The 17,676-nt window shown below is 40.2% G+C and overlaps 1 pseudogene; it reads left to right on the top strand.

Annotated features, from left to right (window-relative positions):
* The first annotated feature begins 289 nt into the window (after positions 1-289).
* Positions 290-16,093, top strand: LOC101420115 (lysosomal acid lipase/cholesteryl ester hydrolase-like; annotated as a pseudogene).
* Positions 16,094-17,676: the final 1,583 nt, after the last annotated feature.

The following is a 17,676-nucleotide window of genomic DNA, read 5'->3' as shown; positions in this document are numbered from 1 at the left end:
TGAATAACTCCTACAAATTTTCACAGCTAGTAAAAGCCAAGGCCTGGCTCATGCCAACAGCCATCTTTTTGCCCCTATTCTTGACCTACTGCTTACTTGTCCATTTGGTTCTTCCCTGGAGCACATTGGGTGTTTGCAAACTTTTCAGAGTGAGGTGGAGGCTTGTTGAGACAAGTGTTATGGTGGAGAAGGGCAGGAGCTGGGGAGGCAGGAGGAACTTCCCCACTCACCTGATCAACTTCCTCCTGTGGCTTGTGGCTGGAGCATATTCAGTTTTGGAGCCTGAGTAATGGCCTCTTCACCTCCACCCACATTTGGGCTGAGGCAGGTGGTCATCATCGTGCTGCTTCTCTTTGCCAGCTCTGTGCTAATGACTTACTTGACCTGGATAAGGTCCCTTGCCAACTCTGGACCAAGAAGTAATCCTTCTAGGCCTTGCCATCAGCTCCCAGTCTAACTAGAGCACATCTGAGGGGGGCAGCCTTTGTCCTGTCAGTTTGTTGCTCAGACAAAGCTAGGCCTTGTGGAACTAGGGTGCATGCAGTAGGCTGGTCCTCAGAGGAACTACCCGGGTGGGCAGGCTTGGGCAGGCAGGGTCAAGGTTGGTGTCCCTGCTTCCATTCTCTATCTCCTCCACCTACAAGAGATTATTTTCTTCCAAGCACTTGATTCGCATTCCTCTAAAATAGCTTTTCTCTGTTGGCCTGTCATTCCCTGGGGTCCTTCTGTATGTTCTAGGTTCACTTCTCTCTTGTTAAACCTTCTTTCCTATAGCAAAGTGGTTAAAAGCACAGAACCTGGCATAGGTAATACTTTGTTCAATCTCAATTCCCCTCTTACTAGCTCTAATTCTACCCTAGGCAAGTTGCTTGACATCTCTTAGCCACAGTTCCCCATTCTGTTAATTGGGAATAGGACCAACTTCACAGCATTTTCAGCCCCACTACCTACCGCACATAAGCACTCAATAGTAACTGATTATCATTTCAGTAAGCTTGTCTTAGCAAGGTGAGAAAAAAATTCATTTCAAACAATTCACCAGAACATGGGTTCTTAACCAGGGTTCCAAGAATTTGAACTGAAAAAATACATCAACTTCTTCAATTTATTTTTCGAGCATCTAAATGAAATCTAGCATTTCCTTCACTTATGAATGTGCGTAGTGAATAAATTACAGCAGTGTTCATTGCACCTGACTGGCCAAGGGGTCCATGGAACAAAAATTTTTAAGAACCCAGGACTAGAAGATGTGAATGCAGAGAGCATAACCTGCCCACAGAGATCTTCTTTTGCCAGCAAATCCTTAAATCGTTGATGGGTTTTGGGATGTCCAAGGGCTATGTTTTGCCTTCCTTCAGTGCCTATTGGGAGCAGTGAGAGAACTGGCAGACAGAAGGGAGGCCTGTTTCCCATGCCCTCATCTATTCTGCACATTCTTGCCTTCATGCAATCAAGCAATTAGTGCCCAGTTTTCACTGATTTTCTACCCTGGGATTTAATATTTTATTTGTGGATGGCACGTGATGCTTAATAGAATTAGCACTTCTAAAGTGCAGTGGATTATATCCACTGCATCTTCCGCCTGCCAAGGGCCCTTTTCTTCTGGATGAAACAAGGTCTCTCAGCTCCCAAGTCTGTGTTATTTCTACTATGTCACAGTGTCTCAGGGACGGGTGAGAAGAAAATAAATTCACATATACATGTATGTATATAAATATTCAAGTGAATTAATATTTATGAACTTTTGCTTTCTTTCTTTTGTTTTATCCTCCAGGATACATTGTGAGAAATGCAACTACTAGATCAAATTATAGACATCATTTATTTATAAGTTCTTAAAAATATATTACAAAGTTAATAAGGCAGTGTGTCTTTTTTCTAGGCATGTGAAAATAGTCTAGTTTTGCTGCCACCCTGCCAGCACTGTTTAAAACATTCTAACTAACATTATGTAGACGTACATTGCTATCTCAACAGTTTAATTGGTTTCTCTTTCATTATTTGAGTAATCTTTTACAAATGATCCATTTTGAGGTATATCACATTTGCTTTGAAAGTTGGTGCTGCTAACTGTTAGGTGTGAGGGTATTTCAGGTCCCAAGCCGGTTGTGTTTCTGCAGCATGGCCTCCTTGCAGATTCCAGCGTCTGGGTCCCTAACCTCGCCAACAGCAGCCTGGGCTTCATTCTCGCAGATGCTGGTTTTGACCTGTGGATGGGAACCAGCCCGGGAAACACCTGGTCTTGGAAACACAAGACTCTTTCAGTTATTCAGGGTGAACTTTGGGCTTTCAGGTATATTTGAGTTGATTACAACACGGGCCTCTTTCCTTAGTGCCCCTAGTGCAAATGTGTGGGGATTTCAGCAGTGAAGGCAGATAGAGCGGGACTCTGAGGTCATAGGAGAGGGGAAACTGATATCTTGAGAAAGGTTTTACACCTCCTTAATTGAATAAAAAGCAGTAGAGGTCATTATAGGTTAATTACATCATAGGCATTAGACTTGTTCAGGAATTAGGAATTCTTGAGTCATTTTTGCATTCCTGCTGGTTCAGAGGCTGCTGGGCAAATTTTATCCCTTCTCCTTCCTCTTCCTCCATAAGCATGTATTCCAAATGTTCATTTTTCTTCTCTCCAGAAATTCTCACCTCTGAAATTCTCTTCTTTCTCTTACTTCTGGCTCTAGCAATTAATAGCCGTACAACATTGGACACATTACCTAGATCCTCTCTGCCTGTTTCCTTACCTGATGATGGGGATAATAAACACCTACCTACATGAGAAGCATCTTGCACAGAGTCTGGCCCATCATAATTGCTCATAAACAGCTGGTTTTTCTGTCCCAGGTGATGATCACACACGTGTGTGCACTACTCACTTGCAGGGCTTCTGAGTCCTGTGCCCAGGACCAGGCATTAGAGGAGGAAGCTCTATGGTCTCCTCCAGGCTTGCTTCCCATCTCCCAAACTGTGCTTGCCAAGGACTTAAAACACAAGCATGAGAGCTTTTACCTAAAGACACAACAGGAATATGCTTCATGTAGCACTGTTCACAATAGTGAAAAACTGGAAATTACCCAAATGCCCATCAACAGTGGACTGGAAAATTAAAATGTGGTATATTCTCACACTGGAACGAGAACTAACAACCCATAACTCTATGATATGGTTGAAGTCAGATACAGAAGAATACATCCTGTGTAATTCCATTCATATAAAATTTCCAAGAATGATAAAACTATTTGGTGTGAAAAATTAGGAGAAGACTTACCTTTGGGAAGCATGACAGGAAGGGAGCTCAAGGGAACTTCTGGGCTTCTGGGAATGTTCTGCTTCCTCCGCTCAGTGCTGGTTTGTCCAGGTGTGTTCAGTTTGTGATTAGTCTTTATGTATATGCTGGTATTATTTGTAGGCTGCTCTATTTGTATGTAATATTTCAGTGAATCAGTTCCTTTTTAGATTGTAGTTAGGATGAGATGGCAAATTATGACCTACCTACTTCACTTAACCTCATTTTAAATAAAACTGGCCAAGAAAAATTGTATTATGTGGTTCATTCCCAAGGCACCACTGTAGGTATGTAATAAAGGTGGAAAGTTTACATAGTGTCTGATTTTTTTTTTTTTTTTGCAGAGCTTGCATTTGTTCTTTTTTTTTTAAAGATTTATTTTTATTTATTTCTCTCCCTTTCTCCCCCTTCTGCTCTCTTGTGTCCATTCGCTGTGTGTTCTTCTGTGTCCACTTGCCTTCTCAGCAGCACCGGCAATCTGTGTCTCCCTTTTTGTTGTGTCATCTTCCTGTGTCAGCTCTCTGTGTGTGCAGCTCAATTCCTGGGCAGGCTGCACTATTTTCATGCTGGGCACCTCTACTTGTGGAGAGTACCCATTGTGCATGGGCCACCCCTATTTGGGGGCATCCTTGCATGGCATGACATTCCTTGTGCTTGGCAGCACTGCACATGGGCCAGCTCACCACATGGGCCATGAGGCCCTGGTTTCAAACCCTGGGCCTCTTATAAGGTAGGTGAATGCTCTATCTGTTGAACCACATCTGCTTCCCTGCATTTGTTCTTAAAAGTAAAATATAAAGAAATAACGTCAGTTCACATACAAGTTTGTTTGTTGTTGTTTTTATGTGAAGCAGAAATAACAGATAGGGCAAGGAATTTTAGTAATATTTGGTTTTCTCTAGAATTCAGATTATAATAAAAATGGATAAACATTGTGTATGGCTCCATTGAAATTGCATGAGCCTATTATATATTATATATTTTACTACTTATGCAATATATAGGAATGTTGGAAGGTGGAAAACAAGAATTTTTATAAGTTCACAGATTTTAAAAAATATATACAAGGTAATACATTGACCTTTAAAGCTAATGGAGCCAAACTAGCTGACAGATTGCCACGTTAAACTGCCATTATTTAAAAATGGTTTTTAAAATTTACATGCATTTTTTATTTATGGTGATTATAAATTAATATATTGATTTAAAGAAAGCAAAGTTTAAAGAAAATAAAAATTACCCAAATTTCTATCAACAAATTCTAATATGAGACCATCAGAACCCAAAACTTTTAATTTTGTTATAAGTTTTAACTTTGTTTAAAGTTTAGAGACCTGCCCCATAATTTGTTTAGTTCTTCATTTTCTGTTGCATATTTAGAATGTTTACTGTGTGTAACAGCTTTGTGGTCATGTTACATGATCTCCTTAGAATAAGTTCTAGAGGAATTACTATACTGCAACTACAAATTCTTTTAAGTGTCTTGGTATGTACAGTCAAATTGCCTCACTCTCACCACCACCAAACACTCTTTGCTAATATGGGAGCCTAAAACCAAAAAGGAACTTGAATATATTTGCATTTCTTAGGAATGGAGTTAGGCTCTCTTCTTTGACTGATCTACTTGTGTCCTTTGTCCTACTTCTTTGTCAGGTGACATTCTAGGGTCTAGTTTAAGGCTGGAAGTGGCCTGAAAGGAAGCAAAAAAATACTTTAAAGCTGCAGATTCTAAATGTGCTTAGTTCCTTTTCAAGTAATTATGTAACTGGAGAGCCTGCTAGTCCTTAGGGATGGGAGGAAGGTCGAATGGGGGAGGAATATGGGCAGGTGGAGCTATTGGGGATAGTCTTTACATGGCAAGGTTAAAATTGTTAAAGGAATAGGCAAGGTCTTCTGCTTCAGGCAATCTGGATTTCTTTCAGTGCAAATCTAGGTTGAGATTTGGAATAAGCCCTTTAAAAATATTTGTTTTATGTGTTTAATCATGGTGTTTTTGCACGTAGAAATTCAAATGGGCTCCATTTCAAGTGTTTTGCTCCCTGATTGCAGCATTCCTGGCATGGTTCTCATGCTTTCTCTAGAGCATGACACAAAAGGGCAACTCTTGCCTTTTCCAACAGATTCCCAACATGCAATTCATATTTTCTTTCTTTTGTTTCCATAGGTTTTATAGCATTTTTATGGATCCCTTGGCTAGCCAAAAGGATTAAAATATTTTTTGCCCTGGCTCCTGTGTCTTCAGTCAAATTCAGCACTAGCCCTTTGATCATATTAGGAAAATTTCCAGAGCTTCTCCTCAAGGTACATTGATCACCCCTCCCACTGCCCAGAAACTTCCATTTCAGATTTGAAGAATTGGCCAGTGGTGGCAAATGTAGTCCTTCCTCCTCTTCATTTTGTTGTCAGTATAACAGAGGGGTTTTTTCTCTTCATGGTGTTAGCAATTTGATATATTTATGAATTCCAAAAACAGATATTGGATTATGTTTGTACACTGTTTTGTACCTGGGCATGATTAAATTATCATAAGGGCTTTGATTGGGCCACATCAGTAGGGCAATTAGTCCCCTCACAGGGAGGGTGGAGAATCACAGATTAAAGGGGCATGACAAAGGTCAGAGCTCGAGCTTTTTGATGCTAGAAGATTTTTGGTGTTGGAGTTTTGATGCTGGAGTTTGATGCTGAAATCTTAAGCTGGAGCCCCAGGAAGTAAGCACACAGAGGAAAGAGAAGCAAACCCCGGGAAAAGAAAAACCCTGAGCTTGGAGAAAAGCAAGACCTGGGAAGAGAGGAACCAGGAAGCCTGATACCTGGCAGGCATCGGCAACCATCTTGCTCTAAGACACACAAATAGACTTTGGTGAAGAACGTAACTTATGCTTTATGGCCTGGTATCTGTAAGCTCCTACCCCAAATAAATACCCTTTATAAAGGTCAGCAAATTTCTGGTATTTTGTGTCAGTACCTCTTTGGCTGACTAATACAATGGTTTTTCTTAAATACATATGCCTTTCAGAATGGCTCTACCAATTTCATTCACGATCAGCAGGTTATGAGCACCCCATTTCTCCATTCTGAGGGTTCTTCATAACAATCGAAATTCCCAACTACCTCAGTTCCTGAGACTGAATTAGTAGTGTGTAAAAATACAAACTTGTTCTCCCCTTTTTTCTCTCTTTGCATTGGAGAAAGTGTTTTCTTATATCTGCAGTGGGGCCTGGGGATGTGTGTCCCTCACAAATCACCCCCTAGATTCCAATGTAGGCAAAAGAGCCTGGATTGGGAATCATCTCTTCCAGACAACTGTGTTTTGGAGTATCACAGAAAATTGACAAAGTGAGTGGTCAAATATTCTTAAAACCTTTGAATTAGCTGCTCTGACAAGTGCACGTTACTTCTGTTGAATGTTAATATTTCCTTCTAATTCTTTCTCAAAAGACAAATTATAAAGAAATCAAAGTTGATATGTGTAGATCTGTATGTACATAGATGAATTTTTCTTTGTGTGTATATTCTGTCCTTCAGGGTAATTTTGTGGAGTTTGTCACATTAGTGCTGGATAGCAGTTCTGAAGTACAAAGTCAACCTCACATCCCATGTCAGTCAAAAGGAAAACAAGTTATTATGATTCAGGTCATTGATGGGTCATCCTATTAACTTGTTTGCTTGCTGTTCTTTATTATTATTATTATTATTATTATTATTTATTTATTTATTTATTTCTCTCCCCAAGTTGTCTGTTCTCTGTGTCCATTCACTGTGTGTTCTTCTGTGTCAGCTTGTATTCTTGTCAGGAGCGCCCAGAATCTGTGTCTTTTTTTGTTGTGCCACCTTGCTCTGTCAGCTCTCTGTGTCTGTGGCACCATTCCTGGGGAGGCTGTATTTTTTTTGTGCTGGGTGGTTCTCTTTACAGGGTTCAGTCCTTGCTCATGGGGCTCCCCTATGTGGGGGACACCCCTGCATGGCACGGCACTCCTTGCACACATCAGCACTGTGCGTGGGCCAGCTCATCACATGGGTCAAGGAGGGCCAGGATTTGAATCTTGGACTTCCCATGTGGTAGGTGGACACCCTATCTGTTAGGCCAAATCCACTTCCCATGCTTGGTGTTCTTTTTTCTTTCTTTCTATTTGTTTTAACAGAGAGCCTCACAAACATGCTTTTGTTATATGTAACCATTATGTAGTCTCAGAGCAAGAATTTATAAAAATGCCTTTTCATGTCACTTGACCTCTGCATGCCAAATTTGATTCCTCAATCTCTGCAGCTAATTCTAGAGTGATAAGCCTGGAAAAAAGGAAAATGAAAGGCAACCTGGTGTTGGTCTTTAGATCTTGATGGGGTGTCTCGTAGAAGATAGATTTCACAGAAATCACAAGCCTGTGTGTTCATTGGTCAAATTTGCCTGGAGAAGGGTTGAATATGGTCTGTAACATGTTTTAAATTTAAGTTCCACCATTTTAAAAGTGGACTATTTAACATTAAAATCTTAATAGCTGATTATTTTGGGGGGAGAGGAAGAAGCTGTGCACCACTGGGCCCATAGTCCTATCCCCAGGCAGGACAGAGCCTGCTGCAGTTGTACCCTGTAGACTGAGCACAAGCTTTCCAGTTCTCTGCAGTTGCCAACAGTCCCTAGTTGTAAAAACTGAGGCAGGTGGCATTTTCCCTTCACAGTTTTACTAATTTATATTTACATGCTGCCTTTTAGACATTTGAATTTCTCACTCCTGCTTGACCGTCCAGAGGGTAGGAATGAGCAAGAGTGTAAATTATAAGTGGGTTTGGGTTCAATATAAGGTAGATTTGTTTCCTACTCTACTTGTGTGTGGAGGTCTACCTTGGGGGCATAATATTTACACTGGACCTACAGGTTCAGTGTCCAGTGGTCCGTAATGATGTCGACAGGTGGTGACAATTTCTTTTTGTAACAGGCAAGAGAGTAAATATAGTAAATATTTTCAGCTTCATGGGCCATATGTATGTTGTTGCCACGACTCATTTCCGCTGTTGGAGTGTGAAAGTAGCAAGGGCCAATACATAGATAAATAAGTGTGTCTATGTTCCAAATAAACTTTATTTTCAAAAACAGGTAGGGGACCAAATTTGGCTCATGACCCCTGATTGGACTAGGCAGATGAACCCTTAGCAGAAATTGCTAATCAGTCACAGTCTCAAGTCTTTCTCAGAAGTCAGGATCAGTCCATCACAGTCAGGTGAAAACTGTCTGGGGCTGGCTCTGGGATGAGTGAGCATTAAGACCCTTTCCCACTATACAAGGCAGCTGTAAAATGAGTAGATTTTCTGCCTCCTTTCCTTCATTTTAAGAATTTAGGTACATATCTATAACATTGGGGTAGATTATCAGATTTTGCCTTAGTAAACTTATGGCATCAGTATCCTATTTGAATCACCACTGGTTGTTATTTTACTCCTGAGTTCATCCAGGATATCCTTGCCTCTGGTCTCTGCTTCTAAGGTGGGTCATGGAAACCTTTGTACCAGAAAGAGATACTGAATATATTCTTGGGTTTGTTTCTCTTTCATAGGATTTATTTGGAGTCAAAGAATTTCTTCCCCTGAGTGCATTTTTGAAGTGACTTAGTACTCATATTTGTACCCATGTCATTCTGAAGGAGCTTTGTGGAAATCTTTTTGTTCTCAGTGGATTTAATGAGAAAAATTTAAATATGGTATATATGTTTATAGTAAGACTCCTTTAAGCTTTCAATATCCTTTTTTGTCTGTGAATGTATTCGGATTAGATGATGTAGGTGAGGCAGGAACAACCTCATTAGAGCTCCAAAGAGCTTTTCATTTCAGAGATGGGAGATTAATTTCAGGAGATGCCTAGAATGCTCTTTGCTGTGGTCATCAGGCAGGCAGTTATCACCTTCCTATATTGTATCTATATGGAAATATTGAATGAGAAGATTTGTAACAAGTAAATTTCTGATATTCTAGTGATTTGTTTCTTTTAAAAAATTACTGTGTTTAAATTTGAATGACTGTTTCCATATATATGAACATACATGTATATGTACATGTGTATTCGTTTTATAACACGTAAACCTTTGGCCAGCAATGTATTTGTATTTTGTAATGTATTTGTATTTTGTAATGTATTTTTGAAAACAGGTTTTAAAATTCTGTAGTGAAGATGGCAGGGATTTTTAAAAATAATATTCATTTTTTCATTTTTTCTGCTGATAAAATTAAGGTGACATTTGTATTCAAAATTTTGAAATTCAGAGAAGCATGTAGAAGGAAAAAAAAACTACCTATAATCACAACCCATTAGACTGCACAATTACCATGTTGTTGCCTTTCATTTCCTTCCTATATACCCTGTGTGTGTGTTGTACATATTTTATGGGACTTATATATAGGTGAGAAAATTTTTCCCACCTGTAATCTCTCATATATTTGAGGTTACAACTGTAGTTTTTAATGTTTCAAAGGATAATATATGTATATTATTGATGTCACCTTCATACTGTTTTCCTTCATATTTCAGCATATTTACTTTGCAGTCTAGAGTGGCTGTATATACCACACACTGTCCTGCTGGAACTTCTGTGCAAAACATGTTACACTGGGGTCAGGTAGGTATTCCAGGAGCAAAGTTGGGGGTTTGTGCAGCATCATTGCTAGAAAGGTCTACGCATTCCATGCAGTACCTCTCTGTAAATGTTTATCAAGTAGAAAGACACTCTGCTTACAAGTATGAGCTGATTTCCTTCCCCAGAGTCCTGGATTCCTCTCATTGAGTTAGTCTGGCTTTTACTGTCCTCTCTGGAGCATACTACACCATGCTGCAGGTTCACCAAACAGTATTTGTGTTGACTCATTTCTTTTCTCTTCCCTTCTTTTCGATGTTCTGCTATTTACTGAGACTCTGGTGTATTTTATTTCCATATTGCTTCATAAAACATGATTTTAGAGCAGCTTTGGTGAGGAAAGATTCTATTTCAGTATTAATCTATATGAGTAATATGCCTGGAAGATCAGTAGACAGACAGCTTAAGCCTATTATCAACCTATCAGTTGTCCCTCCCTTTGGTTGCTGAGCAGTGAGAATCTGTATGTTAAGAAATGAACTAACAGCTGCCTGATAGCTTCTTCTGCTTCATCGGATTGGGGAACCTTTGCCATGTGATAGCACTTTAGTGAACTCAGTGGCCTCAGAAACATCCTCCCCTGGGAGTCCTGTTCTTAGTGTCTCCCTGGGGCTTAGGAACCAGAAAGGACTTTACAAGGCTTCAGCTCCTTGTAATGAAGGTCGGCCACACTTGAGATGTCAGTGACTCAGTGACAGATTGCTGAGGTTTAGCCCAGGGGCACTGCAATGAAAAGTACTGCAGTACATGCTGCACAGCACTTTCACCATTTAAGGTGTCCTGGACCCTTCAAAAATCCTCACATTCACACATTCATTCCAGCTCCTGCTTTTCTCCTAGTCACATGTCTGTTTACAGTCACTTGTTTTCCTTCTAGACCTACCACCCAAATTCTCCTACATTTGTATGTGTGTGCGGTTGTGATATTTTATTTCTCTTTCTTTTTTTTTTAATTTTTTTATCTGTTTTCCTCTGCCTTTTCTGAATCTTTTCCCCTCTCTTCCCTAAAGGACTTTTTGCCAGAAAGGGTGAAATTCTGTTGCCTCAGCAGTTATTGCACTCCTAAGGATGCATGGAGGGTGACTCAGCTGACTGAAGATGCAAGCTGGGCTATGCTCTAGCTCACTGACCTTGGCAAGTGCACGATTCTCAGGTCCTTGGCAAAGTACCCATGACCACCCCCTAGCTTTCAGGAGCCCTGCTCTTGTTCCGGCCCCTTTTATGTGGCAGCTGACTGGAGTCAGGGTTGCAGGCTGAGTTCCCCAGCACAGCTCTCTGGTCCACTTGTTACCTTGTGACTTTAGGCTCTACATACTTTGGAATTTCTTTCATAACCATTTCCAAAGCCCAGACTCCCTGCAGAAGGCAGCCTTGCCCTTGACCCTTGTGCCTTCTGTGTCATCTCTTTGTCAGTAAAATAGCTGCTTAGCAGAGTGACTTCACAGGACCCTTTCCTTGATCCTCTCTCCCCTGGGCTGTTGGCCAGAGGCTGCCACCCACCTATCGGGGACCCCTTGGTCAGGCTGCTCCAGGAGGCAGCCCCAGTGCCTGCTGGGAGCGGCTGCTGAAGGTGGGTGGGGCCTGGGTATTGGTGACTGAGAGCCCCAACTCAGGTGTGGATTTTGGAGGTTCTTGTGGTATGAGTTGGGAGGTGCCCTCAAAGGCCATTTTATTCACAGTACATTCAGAAGTTTGCTTTTTACTTGATTAATTAACATTCAGTTATTCATTTCCAAAACCTAAATCTTTACTGGGCTGTTAAATTTAGTTTACAAATGTTATTCTCATTAGAGCCTGACAAATTCCAAAGAGCCCCAGAGCTGAGACTCTCGTTTCTCTCTCTGGCCCTCTTGGAGCCCTGCCCGAAGCCCAGGTGCTCATTCCTGTGTGAAGGCTGGTTCTAGTACATCTTTATTGTTGGTCAGAAATACTTTGGTGCTAGTGAAAATGCAGATTCTTGGGCCCTCCACAAGATCTGTTGAAACTCAGAATTCCTAGGGGGTGTGTCCCTGGGATCTGCATTTTTAATGAGTACCTCCTGATGACTCTGACATACTCCGTTGTTTGCAACTTAATGTTTAAAAAAAATACAAAGACCTGCCAAGAAATATTCCTTAAAACATTGTAAAAAGGACAAGTAATATAATATGTGCACATTATAATATTTTAGAAAATACGTGAGTGCAATGAAGAAAAACCACCTGTGTGTGTACCACCCAGGGGTAGTAGTGTAGTATTTTGGTATAATTTTACAATTATTTGGTATAATCATTCCCATTACTAAAGTAGGATCCTAGGACACACACTTTCTGTAACATTCCTTTTTATTGAATGAAATAGCATTGTATTTGTTAGATACAATCTGAGTTGCTGTGTCAGAGACTCAAAAAACAGCCACTGAAGCAATTTTTCTTTCTTTCTCATGGTCTGAGGTGGTGGTGGGGTGTGGGTGTGCACTACAAAGTCATGCAGGGACCAGTGTACTCCACCCTGTAGCTCTGCCACCCCTGGGTGCTGTCCTCCTCTGCCTGGGTAAAGCTGGGTAATCTCCATGTCTGCTCCAGCCCACAGGAAGTGGGGAGCAAGGAAGGATGAGGGGCTTGACATTTAGGAGGTAGCTCAGAAATGAACCAGATGGCCATGCCTAGTTGTGAGGGGGGCTGGGTGGTTGCTTTCAACCTGGGTGGCCAGGTGTTCAGTGAATGCTTGAGGGTTCTAGTACCGAAGCAGGAAGGCAAGAATGGACACTGGTGGATGAGAATGTCCAGGTCAAAACTAAATTTTAAAATATTCCCAGTGCAGAGAAAGTTTTCCATTGCATGGATTTTTTTCTCCTCCTCTTCCTCTTCTTCCTCCATCTCCCCATCCTTCTCCTCGCTACTCCCCACCATCTCTTCCTTATTATAGTCTTTTTGCAATAGCACATCATCCTGGGAGATAAACTGTATTAATTGTACTATAGATACGTCTTTATACATTAGGCAGATTGTTTTTCTTAGGATACACTTGAAGAAGAACACATAGTGATCAGAGAGAGCCCCCATTTGTGGCTTTTTGTTTGCTGTCTGCTGTGTCCATTCTTGTGCATTCTTATGTGTCTGTATTTATTTATTTATTCCCCCCACCCTTGTGGCTTGCTTGTTGTCTGTTCTCTGTGTTCATTGGCTGGGCACTCTTCTGTGTTTTTTTCTTGTCTCCCGTTTCATTGTGTCACCTTGCTGATTTGGCTCTCCACTGCCCTTGTTGGCCAGGTGGCACTCTGTAGCATGTGGGCAAGCCTGCCTTCCCAAGGAGGCCCCGGGACTCAAACCCAGGGCCTCCCATATGTTAGAAGCGAGCTCAATTAATTGAGCCACAGCTGCTTCCCATTGTTTGCCTATTTTTAAGACTTTGAAACATATGGTAGTATAAAAAAGTTGAGCCTATTTATATTTTTATTAGCATTTGAGACTTAAAAACAACTTACTAAATGCTGCTTTAAAACTGTATATCCTAATATTACAATTATTTCCTCCTGCTCTTCAGCCACATAAGGTTATTACATAAGTATAACCATATACCAATTCTGTTTCAATTTCTGACATTTTTCCACTTAATATTATTTATAACCATTCTTTAGAAACAGTTTTCTGTTTCTGTCTTTTCATATTTATATTATGTTTTGCATGACATACTGTTTGTGCATATTGTTGTAACATAACGCAATTAACCATCTATTAATGAACTTTAACTTATTTCTGTGTTTTTGTTGCCAGAAATGAGCTTTTCCATATCCATATTTCCCTCCTTCTAAGGTGCCTTTTCAAGTGGATAGTTTTTGAAGTCCCAAAGTGGCCCTCAGTACAAAATTCAAGTTTAGGTGTTTAGCCTGTGTTATAGGCAAGTTTTTCCTTTATATTCATATTCAACTTTGTGTAAATGCTGAAAGACAGGATTTGACCAAGTGGTAAATTGACATCTGAGCACAGCAGAAGAACAGCTCACAATGAAATATTTTCACTGACAATTGGAGAGGGAACAGGTGCACTAAGAGGTGCTGTAAATCCATCTTTTGTTCTGCTTGTTAAATGTGCCACATATATTTAATATCTGCCATTTGAAATGACAAAAGCAGATGCTAAAACTTCTCTTTTAGCATCGTCTGTGGTATCTGATCTCACACTACCTTTTATTATATCAAACAGTAGAATTTTATACAATTGATGAGGACTGTAACTTCACATTGATCAAAAGCATGGTTGGCTCTCTTTGTACAGTTAATGTGGCGCCACCATGTGGCCAAAGTTTACACATAGTTTCCAATTCATTAGGAATGCCAGTTATGGATTTAATTCTTGACATATTTTTAACTTGATGGTCTGGGGGAACTATGGCTTTGCATTATTCCAAGTTTTAAAAATAAGTGACTTTTCATTAATAGTTTTATATTGGACTTTTGTAAATATGCATACATTAAAATTGTAAATAAGATATCATCCCATGGCTTCAGTCTCCTCAACTAGGTGCAAGTTGGACTGACCTGCAGTACAATTTGCTGATTACACCAGCTCTGGTACATAAAAAGAAAAAGTGTTACATTATTGAAAAGTAAAGAAATAGCATTACTAGACAAGTAGGATGGGTATATAGAACACATGATGGTTTTGTATCTCTATATATTTTTTTCCCAAGTAAAACTGTTATTCTCTGAAAAAGTTCGATTAAAATTTAAGCAGAAAACATCATCAAAAGGTCATCCAATGGAAGCAACTTTTGATCGAGTATAACTCAAAGCATATGTTTGTAGCTGCTTTCTGTACCCTATTATAGCTATTCTCCATTATAATATGAGAAATTCAGTCATTTACTAAAGGAAAGCAAAAAAAAAAAGGTTATTTCATTTTAAATTACAGTTTGGAAATAAAGAGTGAATGTGGGTATCTATATAAAATTGTTTTCTGAGGCTGTGACTAAGTCCAGAAACCCATGAGGTTATCTCAAATTTCTCTATCAAATAACTTTTTCTCAAACTGTCTTCTTTTTGGGCTGTTAAATCCCAAAAATTTCAAGCCTTTGCCTGGGGAAGCAGTGCCAAGAATTATTTTCCATTACAACCAGGTAAACTCTTCAAAGTCATCAGAATACAGTGTGTCCTGAAACCTCATCAAGGAAGCCAGCCTGGGTTACTGGGTTCTGACAGGGGTCATTACTTAGGGAAGTATTTGGGAGAGTTAGACAGGAATGCATTTGTGTTTCCTCATTTGATTCCAAAACAACACAAGATTTGTGGTTGGTGTTTTGGGGTGCCTCTCCTCCTTGCCCTGTCATGGGCAGTAAATATGAATCTCCACTGTGACATGTCATTTCATCATATTACAGGCACAGAATTAGCAGTCAGACAGTCCTAGGATTGTGACCTGCTGGCTCTGGGGCCTTGGCCATATTATATTGCCTAGGCCTCCTTTTCCATACACAGGTAAAATTACCATTTTTGAGTGCTGAGTGTATGGTGCATTTCCCCTGCCACCTGTACAATTGGTGTGATTATCTCTGATGTACAGATGAGGAACCTGATGTTTAGAGAATTTTTACAGCCTGCCTTCCATCCCCGAGGCAGAACATGGGAGAACACACCTCCAAAGCACCTTCCCAAGCCCTTGGTTCCTTTACCTGCCATCTGGTAGGTGGGGAGAGCTGCGCCTCTCACAGGGGAACTGGCCCCATCATGGTGCCCCATGTGGCATATGGTAGCATCTCAATAACTATCTGTCTTTATCCTTGACTGTGGGTTTGGGTTTTTTGGATATTTTTAAATGATAATTGGAAAGGTAAACTGATAGTGATTTTCTAAACTTCATCTCTTTTTCTCCCATCAAACTGACTACATGTTTAATGGAGACAATTCTTTGTGATTTTGAAAATTTAAAAAAAACAACTTTCTCTGTTTTTATTTTTAAAATTTTAGAGTTACCCTTCCACTAACAATGTGAAAGACATGCTGGTGCCGACTGCAGTCTGGAATGGGGGACATGACGTGCTTGCAGGCGTCAATGATGTCAATGTCTTCCTAACCCAGATCACCCGCTTGGTGTCCCACAAGACTATTCCTGAATGGGAGCATCTCGACTTTATCAGGGGCTTGTATGCCCCTTGGAGGTTGTATAATGAAATTATTCATCTAATGAGGAAATATGAAAGCCAGACTTAAAAGATGTAGAGTTCTTTTCCAGGTTTTTTCTTTTTATATCCAAGGTAATTGTGAGACTTTGAAGATGCCCAATTTTCTCCAGTGAGGATCAGAAAATCTGTAGCTATTTTTGTTTTTGGTTTAATTAAATTCACCAGCTAATTAAGGAATTAATGTCGCAACTATAGAGTTGTTTTTTAAGTCTTTGTGAAAAGATACTTATAATCATTCTGTTTATCCTTCCAATTTAAAATGCAATGGAGGGAAGCGGACTTGACTGAGTGGTTAGGGAGTCCATCTACCACATGGGAGGTCCACAGTTCAAACCTTGGGCCTTCATGACCCGTGTGGAGCTGGCCCACATGCAGTGCTGATTCGTGCAAGGAGTGCAGTGCCATGCAGGGTCATCCCCGTGTAGGGCGTCCCCATACACAAGGAGTGCACCCCGTAAGGAGAGCCGCCCATTGTGAAAGAAAATTCAGCCTGCCCAAGAATGGCGCTGCACACACAAGAGCTGATGCAGCAAGATGATGCAACAACAACAAAAAAGAAACACAGATTACCGTGCTGCTGACAACACCAGAAGCAGACGAAGAAGAACACACAACAAAATAGACACAGAGAACAGACAACTGAGCTGGTGGGGGGGAGAGGGAGAGAAGGGGGGAGGGGGGAGAAGGGGAGAGAAATTTTTTTTTTAATGCAATTAATTAGCTTTTTCCTTCCACCGAAGGCAAATTAACACATGCTGGACTTTTCAAACTGTTGTTCATTAATAAATGACTTGAGAAAATCTCAGTGTAAAAGTATCTAGCTTTCATCCCCTTGCTTTCCAATCTAAGGATCTTGTTTTTAGGGACCTAAATGATATATTTCTCATGTTTTTATTTAGGAGGTACAGTGAAATCCCTGCTATACCAGTTACAAAATCCCATGATGCATTTTATTTATCAAACTAATGTGCAATAGCGGTGATTTAGTAAATGGTTAAATGGCTCAGGCAAAGGAAAATAATTTGCTGAAATCTTTGAAAACTAATTGCACTGAATCCCATGGAGAGACTTCACCATGGGTTTTCTCTGAAATAAGTGTGCTCTTTTAACCAGCTGCTGTATCTGAGTAATGATGTCATGGTGCAGAAAAACCCTGTGGCTGCCCATGAGAAGAATTTCCAAGTTTAATTTTACACAAAAGAAATGTGACCATGATTGTTTTCAGACTGAGATTTAGGGACTCATTTCTTTTTGTAGTTTTCTGTGTGTTCATATTTCTAGTCCTGATTTGCATCTGATGCCAGGAAGCCCATATTCACATACTTTTCTTGCAGCATTTCCTTAAAGTACTCTCAGGTGAACAGATGATTTTGTGACAGTTATCTGAGGTGCAATATCAATATTTAGTATTGGTTAATATATGCAAGCAGAATAGTACTACTTTGTAATATTTAAGAGTCTTATTTAAAGGTTTCAATAAAACTCAGTGAGCTTCAGGCCTGAAGAATTGTGTGTATGCAGTTTGTCCTTGATTTAATTGCCTTTTTATTCTTCCCTTTTCCTTTGGCTGGACTTAAATCTTTCTTTCTCATCTTTTCCCAGGCCTCCTTA

Source organism: Dasypus novemcinctus, chromosome 6 (assembly GCF_030445035.2).
Source record: "Dasypus novemcinctus isolate mDasNov1 chromosome 6, mDasNov1.1.hap2, whole genome shotgun sequence".
NCBI classification, from domain to species: Eukaryota; Metazoa; Chordata; class Mammalia; order Cingulata; family Dasypodidae; genus Dasypus; species Dasypus novemcinctus.
This window is presented reverse-complemented; position numbering and strand designations above follow the sequence as displayed.